Below are 14,612 nucleotides of genomic sequence, written 5' to 3'. Positions count from 1 at the left end.
TAGTGAGAATAATTTATTTTCCACCATTATAGAACTCCATTCCGCGCTGCCAAGCCCACGGCACCAGAAGGCATATTGCCAACCGGATTAGTGCGCACAGTAGTTTTCGACTGGGTCTAGTTTATTGTGTATCTGAAAATCTTTTCTTATGATGAATTGTTTAATCTACCCTTTCATTTCCATCTTTAATCCACGAAAAGCCTTTGTTTATATGTTATTGATTGACAATCCTGCCGCATGTAACCAAGTTGAAAATATGGGTGTATATATGCATCATCATTATACAGCAGGCCAGGCTATACAATAATTGCACCTCACCCCGCCTTAGTCTCGAAAACCCGACTATAGGCAACACAGTGGCTACGTTCAGGTTTTTCAAGACTACTCACCCCTCCCTTGAACCTCCACCCCTCGCCGTTTTCAACCACTGCAGACACGGCCGGCTTGTTAACCTTGACTTGTGTGAGAAGCAGACACTTGATTCGAAATAAGGTGAATGCACACTGTATCCGAATCGAGAGTAGACGGACAGACGAGACAACACTCCCCTTCTCTGTTTGACGCATGTAGAACAACAAACGTGTGAAATGACTCTCATTCACTGCTCTCTTCTGCCTGTGCCCTATGGCTATGAATTAGACTAGATGAAATTGACATGGACTTGAGCCTATTTGTTGTGTTGTGTGACTAATTCCCACTACATCAAGTGTCCTAAAACCTATTTACATGGTAGCTACATTAATAGTTACTTTGTAGGTTGTGTAATTATTCAACACACAAATAATTATATAATAAAGGCCGAATGCAGCTGTTTTTATACCAATATCAAATCACTTCCGGCTAACAATGAAGTGCCTTGCTGTAGTAGTTTTACATTAAAATTGGCAAAAAATGCTTTTTAACTCAACTATTTCTCAAAGCAAGAATTTAGCTAGGACTGTCTGAGAGGGGAAGGGAAAAGTGAAAACTATCTGTTATTGGCAGAGAGGTTTAGCACTATCTCTGTTATTGATTTATTAGCCAATTTACTGCATGGTGATGTCACCAGGCATGCCGAAACTCCTGCCCATGCAAACCACAACAGAAGGTCCTGTGTAGATTGCATTTCAACCAGCACCGATCAGACTTGCCTAGTTAAATAACAATTTTCCAGTGTTAGTTTCATCAGCTGTTGTACAATATGATACAAAACACAGGAAAAACAGACTACTCTGGGCCTTTAACATAAGATTTGTAAACAAACCCCAATTGTGGCTTCACACCCACTCACTATGTAATTATTGTTTTAGATGAGAATATTTAATTATCCTCATTGGCAAATGCTTGAAAGTGTGTATACCACAAACGGCGACAGTTGTAAGTATTGAGTTTCACTGTACCTGAACTGCCTTTGTGATTTTTGGGAATTTAATGTAAAGTGGGACCACTATGGGTCAGTAAGCAGCCTTATTGAACCCACTGCTCTGAGAATTATCCCAAGCTTATTATCCAGTTCTTTAGGGTTGTTGGATATATTTCTCAGCTGTAATGGTAGACCAATTTTCTTGGGGGGAGATGATATAGAACATATTTTCAAGTGGGTATCTTTATCCTGTTAGGATTGTGTTGGTTTGTGTTGGTTTAGTGATGTAAGGGGGTGGTAGTTTGGTAGGCCACAGTAGACTGGAGTGAATGGAATGGTATCAAACACATGGAAACCACATGTTTGATGTATTTGATACCATTCATTCCATTCCCGCCATTACTATGAGCCTGCCCTCCCCAATTAAGGTGCTACCAGCTGCCTCTGATGTGGGCCTTTACTTTGCCTGTGGCTCAGTGGTGTTTGCAGAGACTGGGACGTGTGGAATGCACTATAGCATTCTGGCCTCCGAAGCCTTCTGCATCGATGCATAGCAGGATCTCATGAAAAGGGCATGAGCACAGAATCAAGCTCCTCTCTATATCTACTGTATTTTGGGGTCTTGATTAGTTGTAATGTTAATACTCACTGCAAGACTAGTGCTAGGAGTATCTGTGTGAGATGTAGTACAAGTTTGGAGTGTGCAAAGCCGTCATTAATGCAACGGCTGGCTACTTTGAAGAAACTCAAATATAAAATATATTTTGATTTGTGGAACACTTTTTTTTTTGGTTCCTACATGATTCCATATGTGTTATTTCCTAGTTGTGAGGTCTTCACTATTACTCTACAATGTAGAAAATAGTCAAAATAAAGACAAATCTTTGAATGGGTAGGTGTATCCAAACTTTTGCCTGTACTGTATATGCCGCTTTCACTTGGTCTTTTAGCAAAACACTGTCAACTAGATCTGTGGCTCTGAATGTAATGGTGGCATTTGTATTGATCATGTGTCCTATTTGGCTGCAAAGCATGTAAGTTAGAGGGCTATTTTTTTTAAAGCTTTATAATTCTCTATCCTAACATATTATGTGTTATTAGAAACAACTGTTGTGGTCGTGATGAAGTTTTCAATCCAATGCATTTTGGTGGTGAGATGTATGCTCGGCATTCCATTCTTCCCTTGTGCTTAGATTCCATCAAGACAAAAAACAACATTGGATTTCCATGCTTTAACCCGGTTGGAATGTGTGGCTTCTGTACTGTCCCTAGTGCAGAGTCAGCATTTCACCTTGCAATGTGTGAACTTACTGTGGAGCTGCTGAAAGGTTTTCATTGGAAAATTAGTTGCAGCGGCTAATGTGGCCTAAGAGTGGGAGGGCAAAAACCTCACACCAAGGCAGCAGCATAAAGCACAAACTTTTGAAAGATGATTTAAGTTTGGTTTACGTGTTGTTGTCTATGTACAGAAGAGGCGTGGACGTTGTGGCGTGCGACGCCACTGTATAGGCATGCCATGGCCCTCGAGGGTCAGCAGCAGTCCTTGGTACAGATCAGTTTGTGGGCAGATCTTTTTTTTTCATCCAACTAACATTTAAGCCAAGGGCTGTGAGTAGGGTAAACTGATCCTATATCTGTAGCTGGGGGCAGCCTCTACCTCGAGCCCTGAGAGAGGGCGTCCGATGATCCACCCTGCTGCACCCTGTTGAAAGTCTGCGGAGAGCGATGAAGTCCCATTTGTATGCATGGGACTGTCACACCTCAAGAGGCCTGATGGAGTAGCGGCTCTTTTTGTCACTGTACTGGATGCTTGAACATTAATAGAATCGCTCCGCTCTACATCTCCCTCTCGCTCTGTCCCTCCCTCCCTCCCTCCCTCCCTCCCTCTGCTCTGTTGAATCTAGAATAGCGGTAGACAGATGACCCATCATTCCAACAAGAGAGCGAGCTAGAGGATGAAAGTTTTGGTGGAGGGCCCGTAGTTTTATTTTAGCTCATGATTAATGGTTTGGCTTCACAGCAGAACTTCTTCAGAACATGGCATTATGCTGTACTTGACTGTAAGTACAGTATTGGTAATATCTTGGCCCACTTTCTGTCATCCGGTTCAAGGCATTTCAGATTCTGCAATGACCTTGGATAGCATGGGTCTAGCTTTGCCATAGGCCCTCAGTTAAAACTTGGACATATTTGGACCTCTCTCCCCAAATATTAGGTCACCCTATTGAATGGTCCATGGCTTTTGTGTTCAGGATTACTTGCAGGGAGAACTGGACAATGAGCACTTCCTTATTTGGCTGGCAAGGAAAGCCCTGGACATATGAAAGTAGGGCCAAGCTTTTGTTACCTAGGAAACGAGCTACAGTATTGGCTTGGTAGACTTGGACTTGATAAGAAATGCTAAACTCACTGAAAGTTTGAATGTACAGAAAAAAGAACATGCTAGAATAGTGTGCAAGTCAAAGTAATACAATACAGTAGGGAGACTAGCTTGTTGGGTCTTTCTACCAATTAGGTGCCTTATGAGAAGTGTAACCTAATTTTAACATTCTGTCCATAAAGAGCAGAATCTCGAGGTTAATAAATACAAAAATGACTATAGTAAGTGCCTATTAAGTGAAAAAGGTTAACCGTAACAGGATTTGATCAGGTCAATCAGCCATAAATCCCCTTGTGAATGGAAGCATGTTGTTTGCAACAGGGAGTGGCAATTGATTGCAAGAAATGCAATTGTTAAAGCATTTCTTTCCTGTCTATATGTTTTCCACCACAAAACACCAGCAAATGGCCAAAAAGAGTGTAAACCAGCTCAACTGCATTTACTCTGATTTGACTATTAGATTTTCCAATGTTTCTTTGAACAAAAGTCTTACCGCACAGGATTAAGTGGGTTAAAATCTTCCTAGAAGTGACAAGGGGTTGACGGAGGGACATGTCAGAGCAGCTCACAGATTACTGCACCTGTACATAGCCCACCTATAATTTAGCCCCAACAACTACCTCTTTCCCAACTGTATTTAATGTATTTATGTATTTTGCTCCTCTGCACCCCATTATTAATTTTCAACATCTCCTTGTCCCAGTCTGTAATCCCAACATGTTTTAAGATGACCACAATCATCCCTGTTCTTAAGAACTATAAGGCTTGCTGACACTATGATTAAGTAGCACTCACTTCTGTAATCATGAAGTGCTTTGAGAGGCTGGTTATGGCAGCGTCTCAAACAGAATGCTGTTCATTGACCACAGCTCAGCGTTCAACACCATTCTCCATTCTCTGGGTCTGAACACCTCAGCAACTGGGTTCTGGACTTCCTGACAGGCCGAAACCAGATGTTGGGGTTAGGCAACATCACCTCCACCACGCTGACCCTTAACACAGGGGCCCCACAGGGTGTGTGCTTAGTCCTCTCCTGTACTCCCTGTTCACCCACGACTGCATGGCCACGCACGACTCCAACACCATTATCAAGTTTGCTGATAACACGACTGTGGTAGGTCTGATCGCCGGCGACGATGAGTCAGCCTGTAGGGAGGAGGTCAATGACCTGGCAGTGTAGTGTCGGAAGAACAACCTCAATGTCAGCAAGACCAAGGAGCTGATCGTGGACTACAGGAAACGGGCCATAGACTATTTTCTCTGTTGCCACACGGCAATAGGTACCGGTTTATCAAGTCTGACACCAACAGCCTCTTGAACGGCTTCTATCCCCAAGCAATACAACTGATAAATAGCTAACAAAATAGCTACATGGACCGAGTTTACCTTGTCTCTTTGCACTCACAAGTAGTGGTGGGAAAAGTACTAAATTCTCATACTTGAGTAAAGTAAAGATACCTTAATAGAAAATATCACAAGTAAAAGTTAGTCACACAGTAATATACACGGCACCATTTTCTTGTTTTTGAAATTTACGGATAGCCAGGGTCACCCTCCAACACTCAGACATCATTTAAAAACAAAGCATTTGTGTTGTGTGAGACCGCCAGATCAGAGGCAGTAGAGATGACCAGTCTTGATAAGTGTGCGAATTGGGCCATTTTCTTTGTCCTGCTAAGCAGGGTGTCAGGGAAAATGTATGGAGTAAAAAAGTACAGAATTTTCTTTAGGAATGTAGTGAAGTAAAAGTTGTAAAAAAAAAAAAGATAACCCCAAAAATGACTTAACTCTTAAGGATCCGCCCCTTAAAAAAAAAAATGCAGCTAAAATTACCTACCCAAATCTAACTGCCCGTGGCTCAGGCATTGAAGCAATATTCTTGATATTCTTGATACCATTTGAAAGGAAAAACCTAGACGTTTGTGGAAATGTGAAATGAATGTAGGAGAATATAACACATTCGATCTGGTAAAAGAAAATACAAAGAAAAAAACAACCGTTTTAATTTTGTATTTAATTTTGTATTTTGTATTTATTTTTATTTTTATCCAAATTTTTTTATTGAAATGCAAGATAAAATTCACCACACATTCAGCTAGGAAGCTGGAGGTAATTTAGATGGTGTCCACAAGAGGGCAACAGTGTATGTGCAAAGTTTCAGACTGATAAGTCAAGAATGAGCAAGCTACATGTATGAAGTCACCCAGGTGTCCTTCATGATTTGCCCAAATGTACCCAAGTGGCCAAATTGATAAATGTTCAAGAACATAACATATAGAAAACATACAAAAATGCTATGCTAATAAAAAAAATAAAGTTTACACACCCCCAGGAATGTCATACATTATGGATTGTTAGCCTCCCTACATAAAATGTACTAACAGGAAACGCGACAAGAATGCTGATTCAATGTCTCCACAGAAGTGAAATATTTAAGATAAGGGCCAAGTTAGCAGCCAACACTGATCTAATGTCATAAGTGAACACACCACAAACCACACACAAAGTTAAAAAAAAATATATATATATATATATATAAAAAGTGTACACACTATTTACAATTACAGTATTTCGAACACAAGATTGTGCTGCTGGTCCCTAAGTCCCAAGTCTCTTTCTGTTGTAAAGCACTTACCATCCTCTACTTGTAGGCTGGCTGGGTATTCACCCCTCTAGATGGCCGGGCGGGGGGTTGTTGTGGAGCCAGAGAGAGCAGCAATCAGACTATGTGGGGGATGGAGGACTTGAATGTGGTCTCTTTGAAGTCAGTCTTTACCACTATTGAAGTTTTTTTCTATCAGTAAGAACTCAAGTTTATTACTTTGTTTTATTGAACCTTTATTTTAGCAATACATCAAATAAACAACACATCTATAAACATATTATATAGAGTGGAGAACACTGTGGTGAAGTGTGTGTGTACCAATATTTTTTTTAAAAATGTAATTAACCTTTATTTAACGAGGCAAGTCAGTTAAGAACAAATTCTTATTTACAATGACGGCCTAGGAACAGTGGGTTAACTGCCTTGTTGACGATACGATAGAAAATAGTAGCAATCGGTATTTTCGAAAGCAGTCTCGTTCATATTTCACAACCTCCGCTGGCTTTTGGAGTTGGCCATACACGATAGAGCAACAATAATAGGCCTAGACTTGATTTATTGCATGTTTCTGATCAGTGATAGATGAGCAAACAAATAAATGAGCTACACCATCTCCACGTACTTATTTGCCCAGCCAGAGACCAATTAACCTTTACAGAAGCGATTCAGTGAAACAAAATCACATTAACTGATTATCAGACAAGTCACAGGCTTTTGGTAGGGAGTAGGCTACTAAGCGAGAGAAGAGCAAAACAATTCACTTGTTAAGCTACGTAACATGCAACATTTTGTAATCAGTGCTAATAGAGCCAACTTTTACTAAAGAAGGGGATGAGCAACATACCCCTCAACTTAGTTAACATATAACGATTGGAGTTTCAGTAAGCACAATACCTGTCAGAGTGTAAAGCGTGCCAATGCCTCTTCAGTATTACGGCTATGCAGACTGCCGGTTTTGTGTATAGGCTATACTTTTTCATAATGACATGGACAAGTTTGTTGGACAACAACAATAGAATGTTCATTAATGTTCATGATTTAATGGGTGCCAAAGCCGGTGAGATGAAAGGGTAAGTTTCTACCGAGGGGTTGGCTGGACTTTTAAACACATTACTGCAATGATGACTGGGTTGGCTGGGGGTAAAAAAGGTACAGGCTTTGTTGCCGGAAATACCTTTCAGATAAAACATTTTTTAAAGTAAGCAAAAAGTTGCTGGGATGCTAAAGTTGCCGGGTTTTCTGACAAACGGCCTGTCTGGGTTCACCAAGGCTGACCTAGTTAAATGCAAACGCTCAGTGCTGCGCCACCACCATGTCCCCCAGAGCCATGCATCCAGAAAGAGTGTGCAGCCAGACAGTGTGCAGTGCAGCCGAGTTGCAAATTAAAACCATCCAGATATGGCCAGTGGCAGCTGCATGGATTGATGCCGGCGGTAAGGGTGATTTGTAATTTGGTTTGAGTTCTGTTGATGGTGGGTGTGGTATTTGTCACATCTTATCTAAGGCCAACCAGCACCGACAGAATGCAGTTTCTGTACAGTTCACTCTCATAAAAATAGCTAATTAGTACCAGAAAAGGTTTCTTCATTTTGTCCCTGTCCTAGGGCAGTGGTCACCAGCCTTTTCTGAGTCAAAATGCAACCCGAGATCTACCGCTCAGAATTGTTTCAACATGACTTAAAAAACAAACCTATGCAACATTAACCTATTAAAACAGTACTATAGCAATGATGTTTGTGCATTTGGCTATAGGCCCAATACATTATCACTGCATATTGGCTTTGCTTGAATTGCCGTGCCAATGCATTGTTTTCTGGATCATTAAATAAAAAATATATAGTAATAATCATAAAAGATCAGTGAAAGTACAGTGTTACGTGCAGTAACTGGCTATTAAGTTACTGGGAATTTTACAATAACTACCAGGCAACTAACTGCCATTAATTTACTGAAATGCACAGTAACCTCTTAACTGAATGTCTTTATTGTCACATGTTCTTACGAAGATTGCAGAACTGACATTAAGAGGTGCTCAACCTTTGAGAATATATCCATCAACCACTCAAATTGGTACAACACTTCCACTGACGGTTGGAACAAATACACAAAATTCAGTAGCTTGTGTTTTACCATACTTTCACTGCAACCAGTACCCTACCTTACAGAAAAATCTTATGATTTCAAATGTGAAATCATGTGTTTTTGGAACACTTCACGTGACCACGTTTTCACGTGTAGTTTCTTGTTGTCACATGTTATTACATTAACTTCACATAAGATCACATGAGTACCATAAGGGCTGTAGAGTACCATCAAATTACAGGAACGTTTTAAGTGTCGCATTTCATGGCATAAAGGAAAACAGGGGGTAGAGGGTGTGACGTAGAAGTCCGTCACTGGCCGCGGGCAGCATTTGGTTCTTTAACGCACACACATATTCATCACTTCTCCCTGCGCCATTATACCATAAGTTAACAATGTGGGTCGACACACAATTTAACTTCTGTCTTGGTGCATGCATTTCATACTTATCAATGTTGTGGATGAGCGCATTGTTTGTTTGTTCTGTTCCTCTCTCTCCATCTCTGTAGCTTCTGGGTATGCTGGAAAAGGACCCGAGCTAAGGGAATTGGGTTGGCTTTATAGTGCCTGTCCCAAATGGCTCATTAATGCATATGGGCATATTGAAAGATATTGTCAGTAGTGATGTAATGTTGTAAATGTTATGTTGTGATATTGTTTAAAACCGTGTTGCAATGTATATCCTTTAGTATGTTTAGTTCATGGAAAATGTAGGTTTGTATTGTTAATTGATTAATTAATTAGGGTTAATTGTTCTGAGGGGAGGGGCTAGCCCTACAAAAGGAGCCTCTCTCCAGTCTCTAAGGGGGATTTTTTGGATTGAGCTGTGGATGGGGCAGCATTGTTGTTAAGCTGTCCCATAAGGTAGACGTTGATGGCAGTACTGTTGTTTTCTGTTCCGGAATCACTTGTAAATAAACAACTTTGCACAGAAGAACTTTTGCGGTTCCGCCATCTTTTTATTTTTATAGAGGTTAGGATATCCAGTTTAGCCATCTGGCCTACTCTACGTGACATATGGTGGCAGTGGTGGGATGGCGTACCGCAAATCAGTGAATTCCAACAAGAGAGGTAAAGGAATGCGTACAGGATTGCGTTCTCAGCAACAGCATCAACTGTCAGAAAAGGTACCTGAAGTTGAACCGGGGTGGAATACCATGGAATCGTCTGGTGAAGAAGAGGTCAAGTATGAGAAACTAGGAGCCCGACCGCGGGGCCAAAGACAACCAGAACTGGGTGAGCTGCTGACTGAAGGAGCAGTTGGGGGACCAGAACCACACCCAACCATGGTAACCCTTTTTCAGCAACTTTTCACCTGCCTTGAGAGGAGGGACGAAGACCTCAAGCAGGAGTTACGTGGCCTACACCAATCTATCCTCACAGCTCCCCACCAGGCGGAACTCGTCAGTGAGAGCCCAAGATTGGGTCTTCCAACACCAGGACGACAAAGGCTCGATGCAGCAGGGACTTCAACTCCACAGCAGGCACCCCAAGCAGTAATGAGGCCAGCACCAGGAGACCAGTCCAGCAGTGTTAACGTCCATCTTCCAGCATTCCTGAGGAAGGAGCCAAAGATGCCCTCATACCAGCAGGGGGAGGACATTGAAAACTACCTGCTGAGGTTTGAGCGCATGGCTAAGACGTGGCAGTGGCCTGAGGTAGAGTGGGCCTGCAGGCTTGTCCCATTGCTCACGGGCAAGGCCTTAGAGGCTTACACAGCAATGGATGAGGGGCTGGCCAATGTCTACAAGGGCTTGAAGGAAGCGCTGCTGGTGAAGTTTGACATCTCACCGGAAACCTACCGTCAACGCTTCAGAGCTGCATCAACGCCATCGGGTGAGTCGCCGACAGAGACGTACCACCGCCTCAAGGGTCTCTACCGACGATGGGTTCGACCGGGGGAGAAGACACAGGACGAAATCGGGGAGGTCATCATCCTCGAGCAACTTCTACAAGTTCTACCACACGACATTCGAACCTGGGTGTGAGAGCACGAGCCCAAGGACGGGATTATGGCGGCCAAGCTTGCACTGCAGTATCTTAATGCACGTAAAGGGGGACCACCACAACCTGCAGAACCCGCTCCAAGGAGTCTCAGAGACACAAGGGACATCAGAAACGCCAGAGATGGTGGAGGTAACTCTGGGGGTTATGTGTCTGGGAGGGAGGTAAGGGATCATGCAGTTCGCTCTGATGGGAGGGGTCTGACCTGTTTTTACTGCCGGCAGCAGGGGCACAAAGCTTCAATGTGTCCGCTACGTAAATCCAAGCTCTCAGGTTACTGTTATGTACCCAGAGAGGGGGATGGTGTTCAGAATAGACAGACTCGGGAAGGGTCATGCTTGGTACCTGTAAAAGTGAATGGTAAAAGTCTTACTGCAATGATTGACACCGGCAGTTCCCTGTCATTGATCAGAAAAGGTAATGTACCTGTTAATGACATTGATTATGGTCATCAGACACTGATCCAATGTGTCCATGGTGACCAGTCACAGCAGCCCACAGCTGAGCTCACAGTTGAGATTCAGGGTCAGAAATACCTCCTCAAAGTTGGGGTAATGGAGAAGCTACCTTTTGAGATGATTTTGGGGAGGGATGTGCCTGTACTCTCTGATCTGTTGGGAAGTGTGGGGGGTCAGCTATATGAGCAGTCAGTTTGCCAGTCTGATGTTCAGATGGCATGTTCAGTTGTCACTCGTGCCCAGGCCAAAGCTGGTTTACAACCTCTGCCTGACTTGTGTGATAGTCTGTGCGAGGGGGGAACCAAAGGGCCCAGAAAGTCACGCCGCCAGCGGCGTCTTGAGAAGTATGTGGGAACCCCTGTACCTGTTGCTGATGTGTCTGGGTTAGAGGTGCAATGGGATGTTCCACAAAATTTTGCTACACTGCAGAAGTCTGATGCAACCTTGAAATGTTTGTTTGACAAGGCCTTAGCTGGGGACAGTCAATCTTTATGTGGGGGGATTTACACAGTAGACAACCACATACTCTACCTTGGGTCAGAGGCAGATAGCAGGAAGTTGGTGGTGCCATCTACCTGTAGACCACTTGTTCTCAACCTTGCACATACAGTTCCATGGGCAGGCCATCTAGGGCAACATAAGACCTATCTTAGGCTAGGCTCCCGTTTCTTTTGGCCCTCCATGTATACTGATGTACAAAAATACTGCAAATCATGCCCCACGTGCCAGAAAACCAGTGCTGTCCGTAGGTCTGAACGGGCTCCTCTATGTTCACTGCCAGTTATCTCTACCCCATTCAAGAGAATTGCAATGGACATTGTTGGACCCTTGGAGAAGAGTAGTGCAGGTTACAAGTATATATTGGTGATCTGTGACTATGCCACCCGGTTCCCAGAAGCCTTCCCACTCCGTTCCATAACCACTCCAAAGATAATCAGTGCTCTTGTTCAGCTCTTCTCTCGTGTAGGAATCCCAGATGAAATCCTGACGGACCAAGGGACAAACTTCACCTCGCGACTGATGGTTCAACTCCACCGACAGCTGGGCATTAAAGGCTTGAGGACTACTCCCTACCATCCCCAAACGGATGGGCTCGTAGAGAGATTCAATCAAACGCTCAAGAACATGCTGAGGAAGTTTGTGGCTGACACTGGTAAAGACTGGGATAAGTGGTTACCCTTTCTGCTTTTTGCTTACAGGGAGGTGCCTCAGGCATCGACAGGTTTCTCGCCATTCGAACTCCTCTATGGATGGCCAGTGCAAGGACCACTGGACCTGCTGAAGAAGTGCTGGGAAGGTTCCCCAGTAGCTACCTCAGGACAGGGGATTGTCCAGTATGTCCTCCAGATGCGAGACAGGTTGGAACGGTACCGAGAGGAAGCTAGAGCAAACCTTCAGCAAGCCCAGAAGGCCCAGAAGAGAGGCTATGACCAGCACGCTCGCCACAGAGAGTTTGAGCCAGGACAGAAAGTCCTGCTCCTCCTTCCCTCATCTACCAGCAAGCTCCTTGCGCAATGGCAAGGACCGTACCTAATCGGGAGGAAGATGGGCCCAGTGACCTACGAGGTGCTGCACCCGGACAAGGGTAAGAAGAAGCAAACCTACCATGTGAACCTTCTCAAGGCCTGGGAGGAGAAAGAGGAACTCTCCAAAGGAAAGTCCTTTCTGGTCCGCAGAGTAGAAGAGGATGAGTCGGATGGGGTCACAGAGGCATGGAAAGAACGAGCAGAAGTCATACTGGCTCACCTGGAAGAAGACAAGCAAGATGAGCTGAAGCAGCTGTTTGGCAAGTATCCGGCAGAGACCAGGAAGAACCAAAGTCCTGGAACACGTCATTCGTTTGAAACCTGGCCAGAACCCTGTCCGCCAGCATCCTTACCGTGTGCCTGAGAGGCTGGTGGTTGCCCTCAAGGAAGAGGTCCACACCATGATAGAGATGGATGTTGTCGAGCCATCTTCAAGTGAATGGAGCAGCCCTATTGTCATTGTCCCAAAGAAGGATGGCTCTTTGCGCGTCTGCATGGACTTCCGTAAGGTGAATGCCATCTCCCAGTTTGATGCCTATCCCATGCCCCGCATTGACGACTTACTGGAGAGAATAGGTAGAGCTCATTACATCACCACATTGGATCTCTGCAAAGGGTACTGGCAGGTGCCCCTGGATGAACAATCCAAGGCCTACACTGCATTCCGGACGCCAATGGGCCTGTTCCAGTTCAAGGTCATGCCGTTTGGCCTTCATGGGGCCCCTGCGACTTTCCAGAGGCTGATGGACAAGGTCCTCCAGGACTGTGACAATTACTGTGCTGCTTACTTGGACGACGTGGTGATCTACAGCCACTCCTGGGAGGAGCACATACAGCATCTTAGCAGCGTCCTGGGGAAGATCCATGAAGCAGGCCTCACGCTTAACCTCCTGAAGTGTGAGTGGGCGAAACAGGAGACAAAGTACCTGGGTTACCAGCTGGGTAAGGGTGAAGTTCGGCCTCAGGTGGAGAAAGTGGAGTCCATCAGGAATAGCCCTCAACCCAGAACCAAGACACAGGTGAAGTCCTTCCTAGGTCTGGCAGGGTGGTACCGGAGATTCATTCCACAGTTTTCGACCATCGCTGTCCCTCTGACCAACCTCACTTCGAAGGGGGCCAGCAACCCTGTGAAGTGGACTGAGGAGTGTGAGGAAGCCTTCATGACACTGAAAAAACGACTGTGCTCATTCCCTGTTCTCCAGACCCCTGATTTTAAGAAGAGATTTCTCGTGCAGGTGGACGCTTCGGCTGTAGGAATTGGAGCTGTACTGGCCCAAGGGGAGCCAAGAGAAGAGCTTCCTGTGCTGTACCTGAGTCGGAAGCTGTTGCCCAGGGAAACCAGGTATTCTACAATCGAAAAGGAGTGCCTGGCTATAAAGTGGGCCTTAGATAGCCTCCGTTACTACCTTCTTGGGAGGGAATTTGACCTGCACACGGACCACAGAGCACTGACCTGGATCCAGACCATGAAGGACCGGAATTCTCGGGTGACCAGGTGGTATCTGGAGCTCCAGCCCTTCAGGTTCTGTGTCCGTCACAAGGCAGGAAAAGAGAACGTTACTGCGGACTACCTATCAAGGCTCCCGAACATGGTCGCTTCAGGAGAGGAGGAAGGTAATGTGACGTAGAAGTCCGTCACTGGCCGCGGGCAGCATTTGGTTCTTTAACGCACACACATATTCATCACTTCTCCCTGCGCCATTATACCATAAGTTAACAATGTGGGTCGACACACAATTTAACTTCTGTCTTGGTGCATGCATTTCATACTTATCAATGTTGTGGATGAGCGCATTGTTTGTTTGTTCTGTTCCTCTCTCTCCATCTCTGTAGCTTCTGGGTATGCTGGAAAAGGACCCGAGCTAAGGGAATTGGGTTGGCTTTATAGTGCCTGTCCCAAATGGCTCATTAATGCATATGGGCATATTGAAAGATATTGTCAGTAGTGATGTAATGTTGTAAATGTTATGTTGTGATATTGTTTAAAACCGTGTTGCAATGTATATCCTTTAGTATGTTTAGTTCATGGAAAATGTAGGTTTGTATTGTTAATTGATTAATTAATTAGGGTTAATTGTTCTGAGGGGAGGGGCTAGCCCTACAAAAGGAGCCTCTCTCCAGTCTCTAAGGGGGATTTTTTGGATTGAGCTGTGGATGGGGCAGCATTGTTGTTAAGCTGTCCCATAAGGTAGACGTTGATGGCAGTACTGTTGTT

At 44.4% G+C, this 14,612-nt stretch overlaps 1 protein-coding gene across 4 annotated transcripts in view; it reads left to right on the top strand.

Moving 5' to 3' along the window:
- Positions 1-14,612, top strand: part of LOC109908805 (SWI/SNF-related matrix-associated actin-dependent regulator of chromatin subfamily D member 3) — a 63,307-nt gene that overhangs the window by 505 nt on the left and 48,190 nt on the right. The window lies entirely within an intron of this gene.

The sequence above is a fragment of the Oncorhynchus kisutch genome, linkage group LG18 (genome assembly GCF_002021735.2).
Source record: "Oncorhynchus kisutch isolate 150728-3 linkage group LG18, Okis_V2, whole genome shotgun sequence".
Classification (NCBI taxonomy): Eukaryota; Metazoa; Chordata; class Actinopteri; order Salmoniformes; family Salmonidae; genus Oncorhynchus; species Oncorhynchus kisutch.
Note: the sequence above shows the minus strand (reverse complement) of the source record. Positions and strands in the feature narration are given on the sequence as shown.